Raw genomic sequence first — 15,244 nt, 5'->3', positions numbered from 1 at the left:
AAAATTGGTCATTTTCTCACCCATCAGCTTCCACAGAGAGAAGTTCCCTTGACAACATCTGCTAGATAAACCACAGGGCCAGACAGGAACAGAATCCAGGTCTCCTGCATGTGCTTCCCTGTGGAGCTCTGTCCACACAGCGCAACGAGCCTGGCCTGTTCTCACCTGCCAAGTAGGTTCCTGGAAGCCGGATGTCCCAGCTGCCAGCAGTGGGGACCATGCAGGAGCTCTACCCTGGACAAAGCTTCCTGTCCTTTTGTATCCTTACTCCTGGGGGAAGCATGACACTTTAGATGGTGGCACAGTAGATTTGGAATGTGACATCACTAGATATCACTAGACAGGCAAAGGCAAGACCAGAAAATGAATCAGTAGCAGAACGATATTCAGGTAACTGCGGTCGACCCGGCACCCAGCCTGGCAGGCCCTGAGCCTTCAGTGTGGGCCCAGGTCAACTCGTGGAAAGCTGCAGCGAAAGCGCTGCACAGATGTGGCAAGGAGCTGGTGCAGACCCTGCTGGGGGAGAGGGGAGTCCCAGGCTGGGCCTTTTTCCCAACTGAATTGCATCTGAATTGGACCAGAGCTGACCAGCCAATTCCAGAGAAACCAGGAGGCAGACAGAGGTTCCATCACCCCCGTGCAGGGTCACTGTCACTGCTCAGATGAGCAAAGGGATGTGAGCTGGCATACTGCCACAGGGACAGCCAGAGGTGTCCTGGGAGAGTCTGAACACATGCTCTGAGCCACCCAAAACTAGAAAGGAAAGGAGGGCTTCTCATGTCTGGGGGCCAGGTATAGGGAGTGCTGTAAGGACTAAATGAGCTAGCACGTCAGGCTGTTGGGACGGTGCTTCTTGTGTTGCAAGCATGCCACAGGCATTAGCAGTTGCCACTGGTGCTACTCTTGTTATGAATGTCTAGAAGCTGTTTTTCCTACTATTCATCTCAACATCACACTAAACACTGGGAGCAAAAGCAGAAGTGCAGCAAATGAAAGCCAATCGCAAGCCTGAAACATACCACAGTGCAGCCTAGCATACCCAGAGCTGCTCACAACCACACGAATGGGTCTCGGTGCCACATCTTTGTCTTTTATATGTATCACAGGTTCTCTGGCACCCTTACAGAAGCACCCACACGATCGGTTACTAAGGAGACCACCTCCTCTGCTTTACCGGGATAACTACCCTTCAACACCTTCCAGGTGTCAGCGTGGGTGTGATGAGAGACCGCCAACTCCATGCATGCATTCACCCATTCCTTCATTAGTTCATCGATTCATTGGTCACCTGCTGAGCACCTGCCCTCACCAGGCACTGATTCAGGTGCTAGGCTATGATGACATTGGGACGAAGAAAAATGTCATGCTAGCAATGGGGCTGGCTATCAACCAGAAACCATGGAAAGCCTCAATGAAAAACTAGGCAGTGCAAGGTGAGAGAGACCGTGGTGTCTGGCTGGCATGTCTGGGGAGTGAGACCTAGGGACTAGGGGGCCCTTGGCATCTGGCTGAGTGCTCCAGGCTGTGGGAGAATGACAGCCTTTAGTGACGGGACCCTGCAGTCAGCTCACCTAAGCAAACGTTGCCATCCAAACTACAGCTGACTCCATCCAGCTCTCCGGGGCGGGTTGACCCTTGAAGCTTTCGACTACTGCAGCCTCTCTGTTTCCTCCATGCCTGCCCCTCTCTCCCCTGGCACAAGGCAGAAGAAGACAGTAGGTAGTTGGGCCAGTGAGCTCCAAATGCTGTATCAGCTACTCTGGAACCGTAGGTGGTAGAGGGGGCCGTTTCCCTGCTTCACAGGATTGCTCTGCAGATTCTCCAGATTCCCAGGAGACTCTAGAGAGGGGGACTTTGAAAAATGTTAGGAAGCGCCTAAGCACAGCACATCTGAAATTGGGCAGCTCAAAAAACTAGGTGGTTACATCAACTTGTATAATCACCACTATTTTCTTTCTGTAGCGAGGAGGCCCCCCTAAGTCTTTCTCCCTTCTCTGGTTAGTTGCATGCAACTCTCATGTTGGATGCAAGTCTTCTCTGCCAGGGAGGGCTGTGGCTTTGAGGACCAAACACAAAGCCAAAGAAATGAGTCACTAACAGTAGGCAATTCAGTCATCAACTGACAGATCCCAGGAGGAATAGCTTTCCAGGGGGAGGACGTGTCAACGCTCAGAGAGCCCCTGCCCACCCAATCCTGCCACCAGGGCCCTGGGCCAGGTGCTGGATAGAATCGTCGCCCAGATGCCCCTGGTCAGGGAGGTGATATTGATGTGCCCGTGGCACCTCTCTCAGCCCCAACCGGGCAGCACTCATCAAATGTTCCCTTTTTGCATCATGCGGTCACTGGCTCACCTACTTGGCCCTACCCAGAGGCCAGGCGGTGCAATGGTTAGCTTGGGCTGGACACAGGCTCACCTCCATGGCAAGAACCAGAAGCTGTCTCTGCCTGTTTCTCGCACCTAAGAACCCGGAAGGCTGGTGTCTGGCCAAGCTCACCGCATCCAGCGCCTCAGCATAACAGACACTGTTGTAAGCGTTGTGCATTCTACTTGCTGCTCAGAACAACCCGAAAAAGTGGGTTGCCTATTCTCCCTGCCTTACCAGTGAGGAAACTGAAGCCCAGAGGTCAAAAGGTAGAAATGGGGCCCTCCCTGGTGGCGCAGCGGGTTAAAGCACAGCACTGAGAAGCTAAAGCCACTTCCGCATGAGTTCGATCCCCGCCTGCCCCGGAGGTGACCACATGGCGCAGCAGACCTCTCCTGACCTGCCTGCTGCTCCCCTCAGCAGTGTACTTCATCCATCTGTCCGTTCTGCTCCCCACTCTGTCTCTAGTGAAGCTGCTCACCACTCTTGCACCTTTGGCTTGTACACCCCAGTTCTGTATGCACAAATAAATAAATCTTAAAAAAAAAAAGGTAGACATGGATCTGAGCCTCCAAAGTGCACCCTCAGAGGCCGAGCCTCCGTCTTCCCTACTTGCCTGATCAGGAACTTGTGTTTTTCTGGGCCTGCTGTTCCACGCAGCTGCCTCTTTGCTCCAGCTCACCCTGGCCGACGGCTCCCTGGATCTGCTGGCTTCTAGCAGGAGCCTTGGCTTGGGGTCCAGGCTAGGGAGGTTTTTGGAAACTGGCTGATGGTGGGAAGCAAAGAATAGGAACAAGGGGAGGAGGTGAAGGTCCATTTTGAACCTTACACGTATCATGATACTTAGTACATGTGCAGTTTTAAATAATGCCTGAACACCTTGCTTTCTATGTTGGGAAACTCTGGGTCTTATTCAAATCTTTTTTTTTTTTTTTTGCTTTTGCTTTTCAAAGCAGACCTAGCTGAGGGGACTGTGGCTACACTTAAAATTTAATTCTGGAGCCTTTCCATACTGTCCCGGTTCCCTAGAACTCCAACTGGTCCTTCCTGGTGTTTCTGAGGGGGCTGAGCACCTTCTCCTGCCTATTGCTCCTGGTGTCTCTAGATTGGAGACGGCCATGTCAGGTTCAAGGAGACCAAAAGCTCTTCTTCCTGGCAAGGCTGCTTGCTGTGGTGTGACCCCTTTTACTGGTGTGTGTCCGTGGGGAGCAGAATCCCTGGTTGAACAGGAAAAGCCCGAAATGAATCTGTTGGTTGTCACGTGGTACCAGTTGGGCACCAGGATATGCCCAGCCTGGGTTACTTTCTCCTATTGGATGCCCAGGTAGGAAGATACCTTATGATGAATTTTTCCTCCAGTCCTATGATTCCTAACTAGTTCCCCTTTCTGTCACACCTTTCAGAGTTTCCCTTTGGCTGCCCCTTAGATTATTATCAGAGTTTATCATCATACTTAGTCAGGTGGGGAGATGTGAAAAAATGAGTTTGTGCTGTCTTATCTGGACCAGAAGTCTTTTCAGTAACTTTTTTTTAAAAAATTATTTATTCAGGGTCTTCCCTGGTGGCACAGCGGGTTAAAGCACAGCACTGAGAAGCTAAAGCCACTTCCTCATGACTTCAATCCCCTCCTGCCCCGGAGGGATCCTACATGGCGTGGCAGACCTCTTCTGAACCGCCCACTGCTCCCTTTAGCAGTGTACTTTGTCGATCTGCCTGTTCTGCTCCCCTCTCTGTCTCTGGTGAATCCTCTCACCGCCCCTGCATCTCTGTGCCCCAGTTCTGTATGAACAAATAAATACATCTTTAAAATAAAATAAAAAAATTATTTATTCATACATACAGAACTAGGATACAGGACAGAGGTGCTGGGGGTGAGTGGATTCACCAGAGACAGAGTGGGGAAAAGAACAGGCAGAGTGACCGAAATACACTGCTGAGGGGACCCGCAGGTTGCCATGCCATGTGAGTCGTCCCCCTGGTGGGGATCAAACTCGTGCTGCAGTGGCTGTAATAACTTCATAGTGCTGAGCTTTAACCCACTGAACCACCGTGGGAGGCCCTCCATTACTTTTGAATAAAAAAATTCATGTAATTAATCAATGATGAGTCCATCTTGACTACAATTCACTTACTTAGCTATAACCAGGCAATAAAAAGGTAAGAATAAAAAAAAAAAGGTAAGAATCACCAATTACTCCAGCATATAGACCCCATCACTTCCACCATACCATGGGATCTTGGGAAGACCCACAAGCGACCTCCTGTTATACTCTGGGCCTGGCTATTCAAACGAAACTGCCTGGGTCCATCCTGCAGACTTAGGGAGAAAGAGGTAGAGCTGATTCTTTGTTCCTTTATCGAATGGATGTCAGGATAACACATGAATAACTAGAAAAGATGAACACAGATCATGGTGGAAAAGAACATACTTGCACATAAGAGAAAGCAGGGCAAGTGAGCTTTTTAAACCTACAGGCTCCTCTCCTTTCAACTCAAAAAAAGAGACACAAATCTCCCCAGAGTAGGAAGTATTTGGAAACACCAGCTGAGAAACTGCCCACGGCCCTGGGAGTCCCAGCTGGCCCTGTGACCCTCTCCTGTTCTAAATCAGTGATGCACAGCCAAGCGTTCCTTTTCTGCACCTGACAGAATGACTTCAGTCCAGCCCGAGTCCTTATTAGAACTTGTGGAGCTATTTTTAGACCTGGACACACAGTTACCTCAGCTTAATTGTTGAATCCTTCACGGAAATGGAGGAAAGACTGATTAACATCTAACATGACCAAGCTGTGCCCCTTCCAAAAGGGGCTTAGTTCTCATTTTGTCAGTTCAGAGGCCTTGCCCCTTTCAAGAATGACCCCCCCTCCCAGCCTGTCACAGACTGCACACTGGGCCTCCGTGCCAGATAAAACTCACCTCACCGTGGAAACCTGTCCTATGCCAAAGGACTCCTGCCTTCACCGGCTTACTTGTTCTGAGAACCCAGGACGTAACAATTCTGGACATCTAAATCAGAGTTCTCTGTTACTTGCAAGCTAGGTTTTAGGCAAATTACTTCTTGGGTCTTTTGTTTCCCAGTATACATAAGTGAGATTAGACACTCATGGTGTAAAAGATTATAGGTCTAAAGCAATCTTTAGTGTTAGCAGTAGGGAGTGCTTAATACAGCCTAGTAATAATAATGATAGTCATAAAATTGTTGGGGGGAAAAGAGGTTCTAAAGGAACTCTGGAGTCTTGTGGACTCCACCCCCTACTCCAGCTTTTTGGACTCCACCCCCTACTCTAGTGATTAGAATCTACAGCTCCCAGCAGTACCAGGGAGAGAATTGTGAGGACCCAAGGGCGGAGCTAAGCAGGCATTCTGGGACTTTTGGGAATATACAGGGGGCCATTTTCTATGCTCTCTCTCTCTCTCTCTCTCTCTCTCTCTCTCTCTCTCTCTTTCTCTCTCTTTCTCTCTCTCTCGACTGCGTGGCTGGTAGCCATCAGTGTGTTACTGGAGTTCCAAGTCAGCGGAGCTAGTAGGATGTTCTACTTAACTTGTATCTCTCTCTCTCTCTTTCCCTGGGTTTTTCCTTTTCCTTTCCCCTTTTGTACATAAACCCATTATTGACCTTTTTTGTGTGTGCCTGCAGTACTATTAAATTTTAAGCGCGGGGGTGAGGACTCAGACATTACTAACATAGTAACACAGACTTACTGTATACTTACAGTTATATACTAAAAAAATAGATTATATTTTTACTATTACTACTTTCCTCAGTGTTCCAGGCACTTTTGTGTAATGTTTCATTTGCTCTTAACAAGAATCCTATGAGATCCTTTATAAATCAAAACAGAGAGACACTGACAGGTCACTGAATGTAGAGTGAGTTTCTTACAAATAGCCTAGAGCTGGGTCGTGTTTTTAATCTACTCTGCCAATCTCTATCACTGAATTGATATTGTTATACGATTTACATTTAAGATAATTTTTGATCTGTTAGGGCATTTTTAATTTGGCATTTTATTATTTGTTTCTTCTGTTTCTCTCTCTCTCTCTCTTTGTTTCTTTAATTGACTTCCTGTGGGTCACGCCAACATTTTGTAGAGTTCCATTTTGATTTAATTATTTGTTTTTAGCATATCACTTTGTATTGTTTCTTAATAATTACTTTGTTAGCCATTCAGTTGCTGGGCAATCTGGGGAGTGGAGAAGCTGCAGGTCCTGGGTCTCCTTAAGCGATAGGGAAGAGGCCAGAGAGGTGCAGGGCTTCTCAGTGCTGCCAAGGCTGGAGCAGGCCACCTGCTGGTGTCTTGGGTGTGAACCAGTGGCCAAAACAGAGGGTCTTGTTGCTGCAGGTAGCAGAATGGATTGTCTAGAAGATCGCTGGCTTGTAAAGGGGGAGGTTAAACTCCTTAGTGGGTCTTTATTGGGTTTCCCCTTTCTTTAACTTTGGCCAGAGCGAGCTGGATAGCCTTGGATTTTGTTTTGCTTTGTTTGTTTCTACATGTTGGTGATTCCAAGTTAAAACTTGTGCCCGGTTCAGGGGACATTGGAGATAAAAGGAAAACACAAGGAATTCAGCAAGTTGTGGTTTTTTCAGGTCTGAAAGTTGGCAATCTACCTTCTTTCCCTGACTTTAAGCTCTTTTATCATTGTCTGTTGAATAGTTTCTAGTCTACTGAAATAGGGAAAAGTGAGTCTACATTAGATTTTTCCAGACCAGAAACCAGAATAGCCTTTTACTTTATTATTATTTTTGAATATATCAGACATATTTTCTTTCTTGGTTGATTTTCTAGAAAGCAGAAAATACACCACCAGTGTTGCTGCCGCTGAGCAATACTCTTCCCTCTGCTTTCTTGAAAGGGATCAACCGCATTATTTCATAGTCACATTTCTCCAGCCAGCTCAGTATTTAGTCAACAGGATACCGAATTCCTTTTGAAAACCTAAACAAGTTATCACTTCTTTCCTGGACCAAAAGTTAGTTAGCAATGTAAATACTTGCCTGCAACAGGGAACACAGTTTTCTTTGAGCTCTTCCTATTCTTCACCCAGTATCCAATGAAGAGTTTCCCTTGGGTGCTAACAAGCTATGAATACATTAATCTAGAAGCAGATTATCTGAGTGCAATTGGTTAGCTGCACAAGCTAAGACTTCTCACAGCAGCTTTGCTTGTTTCTCATCTTGAGCTCCTGCTTGACAGCACAGGATTGGATTCTGGTCCAAAGACTCACAGGAATGTGCAGATTTAAAAATCATTTTCATATTTACCATCAAAGACACAATAGGCAGAATGCTGATAGAGCCTGGCCCTCCTTAAAAAAAATATTACTGCAACTATATACTTTCCTTCACCAAGGAAAGAATCTCTGGTTTCTGTTAAGTAACCAGAGAGAAGGGAGAAAAAAAAAATCAGATTTTTTGGAATATCTTTTTAGACAGTTTAGGAAAAAGTAGCCTGGATTTAATAAGATTTATGTCACTCTTTTTTTGGTGTCACAGATTACCTCTTTGCAAGATTTGGAAAACTACTATAAAATGAATACATAAAATATTTAAATATATAGCAAAACTTATTAGCTTACATGATTTTAGGCTTACCTCAGTTTAGTGACTCATAATGTGGTAAATAGAAACTTTAAAAATTGTAAATTTAAAACTTTAAAAATAGTATATTCTTGAGATGAAATTGAATGTCTACAGGTGAAGAAACACATTTTGAAGTTCTACGTTTTTTTCCCCTGAATCCCTTTATCTCCATTGACTAAAAATTTCCCTTTAAACATGTGCCATTTTCTGAGGATTCATGAAAAGTTTAAGAAGTCAACAAATAAACAATGTATATGTGGTATGAACACTATACTCCAAATTTTCAAAAGACCCAGAGAAATCATGTACAGCCAACCAGCATATTAAAACTCTTTGAACATTTCTAGTTTATTTTAAAAATCAAGCACATTTAATTTTATTTATTTGTAAAGTGGGACAATTTGAGCGACTTTAATGTCCAACCTGGATGGACGACTTTGGGTCTCCTATAATCTCAACAGAAACTAAGATCATAAAAGCTTACACAAAATCCCAATTTCCCTTAGACATCTGGGAAATGAGCAAAACAAAGAATATATTCTGTCTCTCAAAACATGATTTCCCTCTTCACTACAGCCTTCGTAGATAAGGCAACAGAGGTAGAACGTGAGAATATAATAAAAATATGAAAAGCGTCGACTTTCCACAAACCTAATGGTGATCAATAAAATAATAACGACGAACTAACTGGCTCACAAAGAAACCAGCTTTTCCTTTAGTTTCTTTCGAAGTGAATCTTCTTTTCTTTTTTCTCTTTGGAGCCCTACAGATCCCTACAAATGAAAGCTCCCTTGGAAAAGGATGAATTTTGTAGTTTCCAGACTGAGAAGATAAACAAACCAGTGGATTTCGCTTCCCTCCCCCACCTCAACCCTGTAAATAACCTCAGGCCACTGTCTGAGTCTCCCTAGCTCCTCTGTCTACCCGGAGCTGGGGGCTGGGAAGGCCAGAAAGGGGAGTGGTAGGGCACAAGGGGGTAGGGGGGAGGAAGGGGGAAAAGCAAGGGGGGGACCCCAGCTGCAGAGTAGGAAAGGTCACAGGCATAACTGCACACACAAAATGTCCACAGTGGCCCAGCATAAGAGCTGTTAAAAAGAGAAAAGAACGAAAGAAAAAGCACTGCTTCATCAGCTGAAAAAGAGTGTGCTCTTTCCTGGTTTGATGTCAACTCAAGTACTGACTTGGGATTGCCTGCAGCGATATTGGGCCCCTGCCCATGCAGCAGGCAGACAGATTTCTCTGCCAGCAACGGGCTTTTAATAAAACAGGATGCTGTCCCATTACTAAGGCCACTGAGGCCTATCTTGAGAATGGGGTCCAATCCATATGAAGTCCAGCCCCAAAAGTTCCTCATCAGGAAATGCTGGTCCTGAAGGAAAGACCCCTGTCCCCTGTGATCCCCTGGAGAATGCTGGTGGCCACCGCTCCAGTCCCTGGTGCTGCTGTTCTACAAGGTTCTCACCACCAATGGGTGAACTCCTTGCAGGAACTGCTAATTCCAAGCAAGGATTTTAGCTTTTAGGTAAGCCTGGACTTGCCAATCAAACAGAAAAGACTTTAAAATAAGGAGTTAGCTTTCACAGGAAGGACACAGTTCATGCCCATCTTCCCACAGCTAGTTCCAGTGAGTCATGCCATATCAACGTTAGAACCTGATTTCCCATCTTAAGTGTGATGAATTGTAGCATCGAGGGGGAAAGTTTATGGGGCTCTTTGTTTTCTCCTCATTTGGAATGAAACAGAGTATATTCCACTTGGGACAGCAGTTTCTGAAGTTTTCCAACTGCAGTCTGATTAAAAAAAAAAAAAAATCAGACTAAAGGGTGAAATCTCAAGGTGGATCTGTGGCCAGCACCACCCAGGCTGGGACTGCCTTTCCAGTGTTGCATCCAGCTCCCTTGCCTGAAAGCTATGTGACTGCCACTGGGGAAGTTTCTCAGGAGTGATGGATCCTGCAGCACCAGCATGCAGCACCAGCATGCAGCACCAGCATGCTCTTTTTTTTTTTTTTTTAAAGATTTATTTATTTATTTGACAGAACTTGGGATACAGGCCAGAGATGCGGTGGGTGAGAGGATTCACCAGAGACAGAGTGGGGAGCAGAACAGGCAGATCAACGAAGTACACTGCTGAGGGGAGCAGCGGGCGGGTCAGGAGAGGTCTGCCACACCATGTGGTCACCTCCGGGGCAGGCGGGAATTGAACTCATGCTGAAGTGGTTTAAGCTTCTTTGTGCAGTGCTTTAATCCACTGTGCCACCAGGGAGGGCCCCCAGCATGCTCTTTTGCAGTGTTGTGTGGAAGTGGCTGAGCATCGAGGCCTCACCACTCCCCAGGAGGCAGCATATTGAGCACATGGACTTCTGTGACCTCACACGAGGCTGGACTTAAGTGGGAAAGAGGAGCCGTGGCCATTAAGAAAAAAGGTCTGACAACCTAGATTCCATCCTCAAGTCTCCCGGGTTTCCTGGATAGTATTAGACAGTGTATCCATATGTGACTCAGTTGCCTCATTTGTAAAGTGCAGAGCAGATAGTTGGAGAAGTGCAAGTCATCTGTGGGTGGCTGTGGCTTTCCCTTTCTGCATCCGTGCAGACATTGTGAATCCCTCATAGACCTTTCCTGCTACCCAGATTTGGAACACAATCAGCCACAGCCAATTGATCAGAGATGGCACTTGAGGAAAGAGCTGTGATGGTGTCTGGGTTTTCTTCCAAGTGGGATCACCTAAGAGTCTAAATCCAGTGTATTTCTACTGGTGGTGACATCCCGGGGAGGAAATGGAAAGAATCGGTGTTACAGTTAGTGTTCTCATCTCTCCTCTCCCTGGAACTTCGTGATTTTGGAACAGAAAGGAGGGGAAAGGAAGTATGGGCATGTAGATGGTGTCAGAGTGGAGAATTTTGTCTCCTGGATGGTGGCCCAGATCCACCCCAGAACAGCGGGACTCTGGCAGGAAGCAGGATGTACTAACCAAAATCTGAGAAGAACATGCTGCAGGAGACTTGCCAGTGTGACCAGAGAGAGTTTAAAAGGAAACTTCAGAGGGAGGAACAGAAAGAGACCAAATAAACCTATAAACTCAGAAAAGATGAGCAGAACACAAGCACAGGGATATCAGCTAGAGTTCTGGAAAGCAAAAATAAATAAATAAATAGAAGAATAATGGTTGCTGACATGCGCCAAAAAGGGAATGTGCTGGAAGTGATGCTCACAGAGTCAACAGGAAAGCTGGAGTCTGAGCTCGAGAACTGGGTTCAGCCCAGGACAGGAGCTTCTGGACCATCAGGTGCCTCTGTGGGGAAGGCGTGGCTGCCCTCACTTCTCGCTCAGCTCAGCTCAGGACTGCTGTGTGGAGACAGGAGGGGGTGATGTGGGCAGGACTGTGGGCACCTCATGTAGGGGGCACGGCATCAGGATTCCCTGTTCTGCCAAGACTGCAATGGTCAGGGCCACGCTGTAAAAAGACACCGAGTTGAGAAGGGAAGGGGAGGAGACTCTGGACTCTGCACAATGATGCCCAGTACTGTACATGATCATAGTGCCGCAAGATGGCCACAAGATGGCCAGACCTGTGCTAGGACAGCCTTGTCGTCCACTTCAGAGAAATAGCAAACAAACACAAAATCTAACCCAGCAGGCTGGTGAGGCGGAGTTGAGGGGTGACTCCAAGGTCAGTTACCAGGTGTGGAAAACCCATCTGGGAGGCATGGGTGGGTCAAAGGGTAAAGACAGAGTCAATTAATTACCAGCCATCAGGACCAAGCTGAGTAGTGCACAGGAAGGAGTCTAGCAGATGTCAGAGAGGAGAGTCAAGGCCAGGAATGTCTGGAGGAGGTGAGTGAGGGAGGAAGAAGTGGGGACCTCTGAGCATTGCCCAGGGTCACCTTTTTCCACTCGGGTAGGGTCTAACTTGCAGTAAAGGAGCTGTTTTTAACTATCCAGCTGTCCTTGGCTACAGAGTGGAAGCGGTGCCTAGTGTCGGGGAAATCATTCACAGTCAAGAAGGCTCATGAGCTCTCCTCTTTGGGAAAGCACATCTCCCAAATTCAGAATTTGGCTTTTCCCTTTTCTGGGCATGGTGCCAGTTCTCAGGGCCCAGAGCCAGGTCTCAGCTCTGAGGTCCTGCTCTTCTGCCGAACTAGGGCTTAGGTGACAAGCCTGGGACTGCCACCACCATCTTGCTAGGGATGGAGGAGCTGAGTGTGGCTGTAGTAACAGCGCTCTGAACCCAACTGGGTCTGAGACCTGGTGGACTGTGGACTTGGCTTGGCAGCAAGCCAGGAGGGAATATTCTCTGAGCCGATAGAGTCACTTTTTGTATTTAAACTAATTTGATGTGGGTTTCTACCACTTGTGACTACAAAGGTTTTCAGCCATAGGTGGATAATACTACTACTAATATGGAAAATAACTGTGCATTATTTCCTTTCGAACAAGTCTAGAAGATAAATGCTATTATCAAGCCCAATTAACTAGAAGAAAACAAAGTACAGAAAAGGGGGCAAAATTTCCTAGTGCCACTTAATAATGTTAACCTGAAGGTTCAAGTCTGAATGTGTTGAGTGACACATTGGGGTGACCTTAAAATTTCTTATGTGGTAATGGCTAATCCAATAAGGAACAAAAAGGGAGAGAATACCTAGAAGAAAATAGCAGCTGGAGCCCACGTGACCTCCTCATGCAACTTCCTCCCTGAGAGCTGTAATTTCTTTCTTCAGCTCTACAGTGGGATACCAAGAGAGGCTGCTCATGATACCCTTGTCAGAACTGAGTTAGGGTGTGGGACACGTGTGGCACAGTTGACCCACTTGGCTGTTACCTTGACTTTTGAGGCATAAGACCTTCACAACCTCCTCCTTCCCTGTTAAGGTCCTTGACTTTGGCCAGGTCACTCTATCATCTGAACCACAGTTTCCTCATTGGCAGACATGTTTTTCGAAGGTCAAAAGCACACATGTCAATTGCATGTGGGTAATTAGAAGGTGAGAGGGACCATCAATTCAATAAAATAACCAAATCATGAATGACTCCCATTCATTTCAACCAGATGGAATAGGAAGCCAAACTAACAACATCCATAAAAATTGAGTCAGTATATCTATCAATAGAAACACTGAGAATTAAAAACTGCAACACAGGACCCTCCCTGGTGGCACAATGGGTTAAAGCACAACACTAGGAAGCTATCTGCAGTCGTTTTCCTGCCAGGGAGGGGACCTACGTGACTCAGCAGACCTCACCTGTCTTGCCTGCTGCTCCCCTCAGTGGTATACTTCATCAGCGGCCTGTTCTGCTCCGCATGCTTTCTGTTGAATCCTCTTACGTCCCCTGCGCCTCTGGCCTGTACTGCAGTTCTGTATCGATAAATAAATAAATTAAAAAAAAAATTTAAAAAACTGCAACGTAGAAGAAAATGTGGGGTTGTGATATCACTATTTTTATTTTTATTTAGCAGTTGCTTCAATAAAAATAAGGATCTGGTGGATACTTCAATGCCCAACAACACGTGTGGATTAAGTGTCCAGGGCAACATATACACCTCTGAAGGCTGAGAATTAGGTGTTGGTCAGAATTAGGTGATTCTGACAGCTCGGGATAGAAATGAAACTCATGTTACACCATGAAAAGACAAAAGGGAGGTGATGTCTACTTGATGGCCAGGCAAAGTTGTGTGAAAGTGTTATATGCAAAACCATTGAAATTGGAAGAGATTTTCTCTGAAATTGTGCTGTCATCCCCAGAACAACAACAAAAATATGACAAGTTTAGGGTCAATGTCAGTCATTAATGTACGAGCATGCTAAAAGTCAAGATGACTTTTGTTTGCATCCATGGACATGTAATGTCTCTGCCAAGTGACAAGTCTTGGGGAAGCAAGTGTGATGCAACAGGTGAGGGGTGTGGCCACTCCACACCAGGTTGTCCAGGTAATTCTGGACTGACTTTTTAGAGAAGAAAATTAACTATAACCTCTAGCTAGATGAAGAAATTAGATGTGAAGAGTGAACTCACTGCATGGCTAAAAGAAATTAACAGTTATCTGTACCTGGGAATGAAAATTTCCTATGGATAAAATTAATGGGATAGTCAAGAGGAGAATATTGGTAGCCATAAAAAGTTTAAGGCTTTCCAGTCCTAATATCACTGTGGCAAAATGAAAAGGCAGGAAAATCTGGGGACCGTAAATGACAGATAATGAGTTAAGCATATGTGTGCATGTGTGTGCGTAGCATAAGACTCGTGAGAAAATGGGCAACATATGAAGAGTCCTTTTGAAGGAGAAGAAATGTAAATGGGCTGTAAGAAATGATTAGATACTCAAATTAGCAAACAGCCAATAAATACACATAAAAACAGGAAGCTAACATTCAAGATGTCACATATATACATACATATGTGTGTGAGTATGTCCTGGTTAAAAGTGCTATGAGATCGAAATATATTGTTTTCCTAATATGTACGTGTGTGTGTGTGTGTGTGTATACACACACACATAATATGCAAAGGTCCAGGAATGAGGGCAATGTGGAAGTAGGAGTAATTAGACACTCCTTGCTGGCACTCACTTGCTGCATGTCTCTGAGTAGTTTATATAACCTTCTATGCTATAAACTGAAGATATCATAATCCTTGTCTGACAGGCTATCAGGAAGATTGGCTGAGAATTCTGCTCTCCCCAGCAGTGACACTTCCAGGAACTTTTTACTAATTCCAGGAATTTTGCAGCAGTAAGCAAGCGAGGCATGCTTAAATGCATTACGATGCATTTAGAAGATAAAGTATTACACAGATTTATTGTACAAGACTATGTCCTGGTCAAAAGTGCTATGAGATCGAGATATGTTGCTTTCCACTGTAAAGGAAAATAAACACTTTTTTATATACAGATAAAAATGGCTAAAATAGTGGTTCCTTTCTTTGTTATGGTTTTCTCTAGGTTGACAAGGGGATTTTTTTTTTAAATAAGAAAACAAAAGATATAAGAAAAAATGTGAAAAATGGTATTGAGACTAAACAAAATCAAACAAGACAAAATGCTGGTAACGTGATCTGGGGCTGTCACTCAGCATATTTAGATCACTGGAAACTGTACTTCAGGGACGGTTGGCAGGCGCTGCTGCACGTGGGCGGTGGGCCCGGGACGTCTGGGCGTCTGTCTGTCTGTCTGATGGAGTTTCATCAGGCATGTCCCTCTTTTCCTCTCTGAAGCAGCATGCTACCTGCCTTGAAATCACGGTGGCAAATACAGAGGCAGGCAAATCTGGCACCTGATCTCAGTTCCCCACCCCTAAGCCCC

Source organism: Condylura cristata, unplaced genomic scaffold, assembly GCF_000260355.1.
Source record: "Condylura cristata isolate star-nosed mole 26May11 unplaced genomic scaffold, ConCri1.0 scaffold00020, whole genome shotgun sequence".
Lineage (NCBI taxonomy): Eukaryota > Metazoa > Chordata > Mammalia > Eulipotyphla > Talpidae > Condylura > Condylura cristata.
This window is presented reverse-complemented; position numbering follows the sequence as displayed.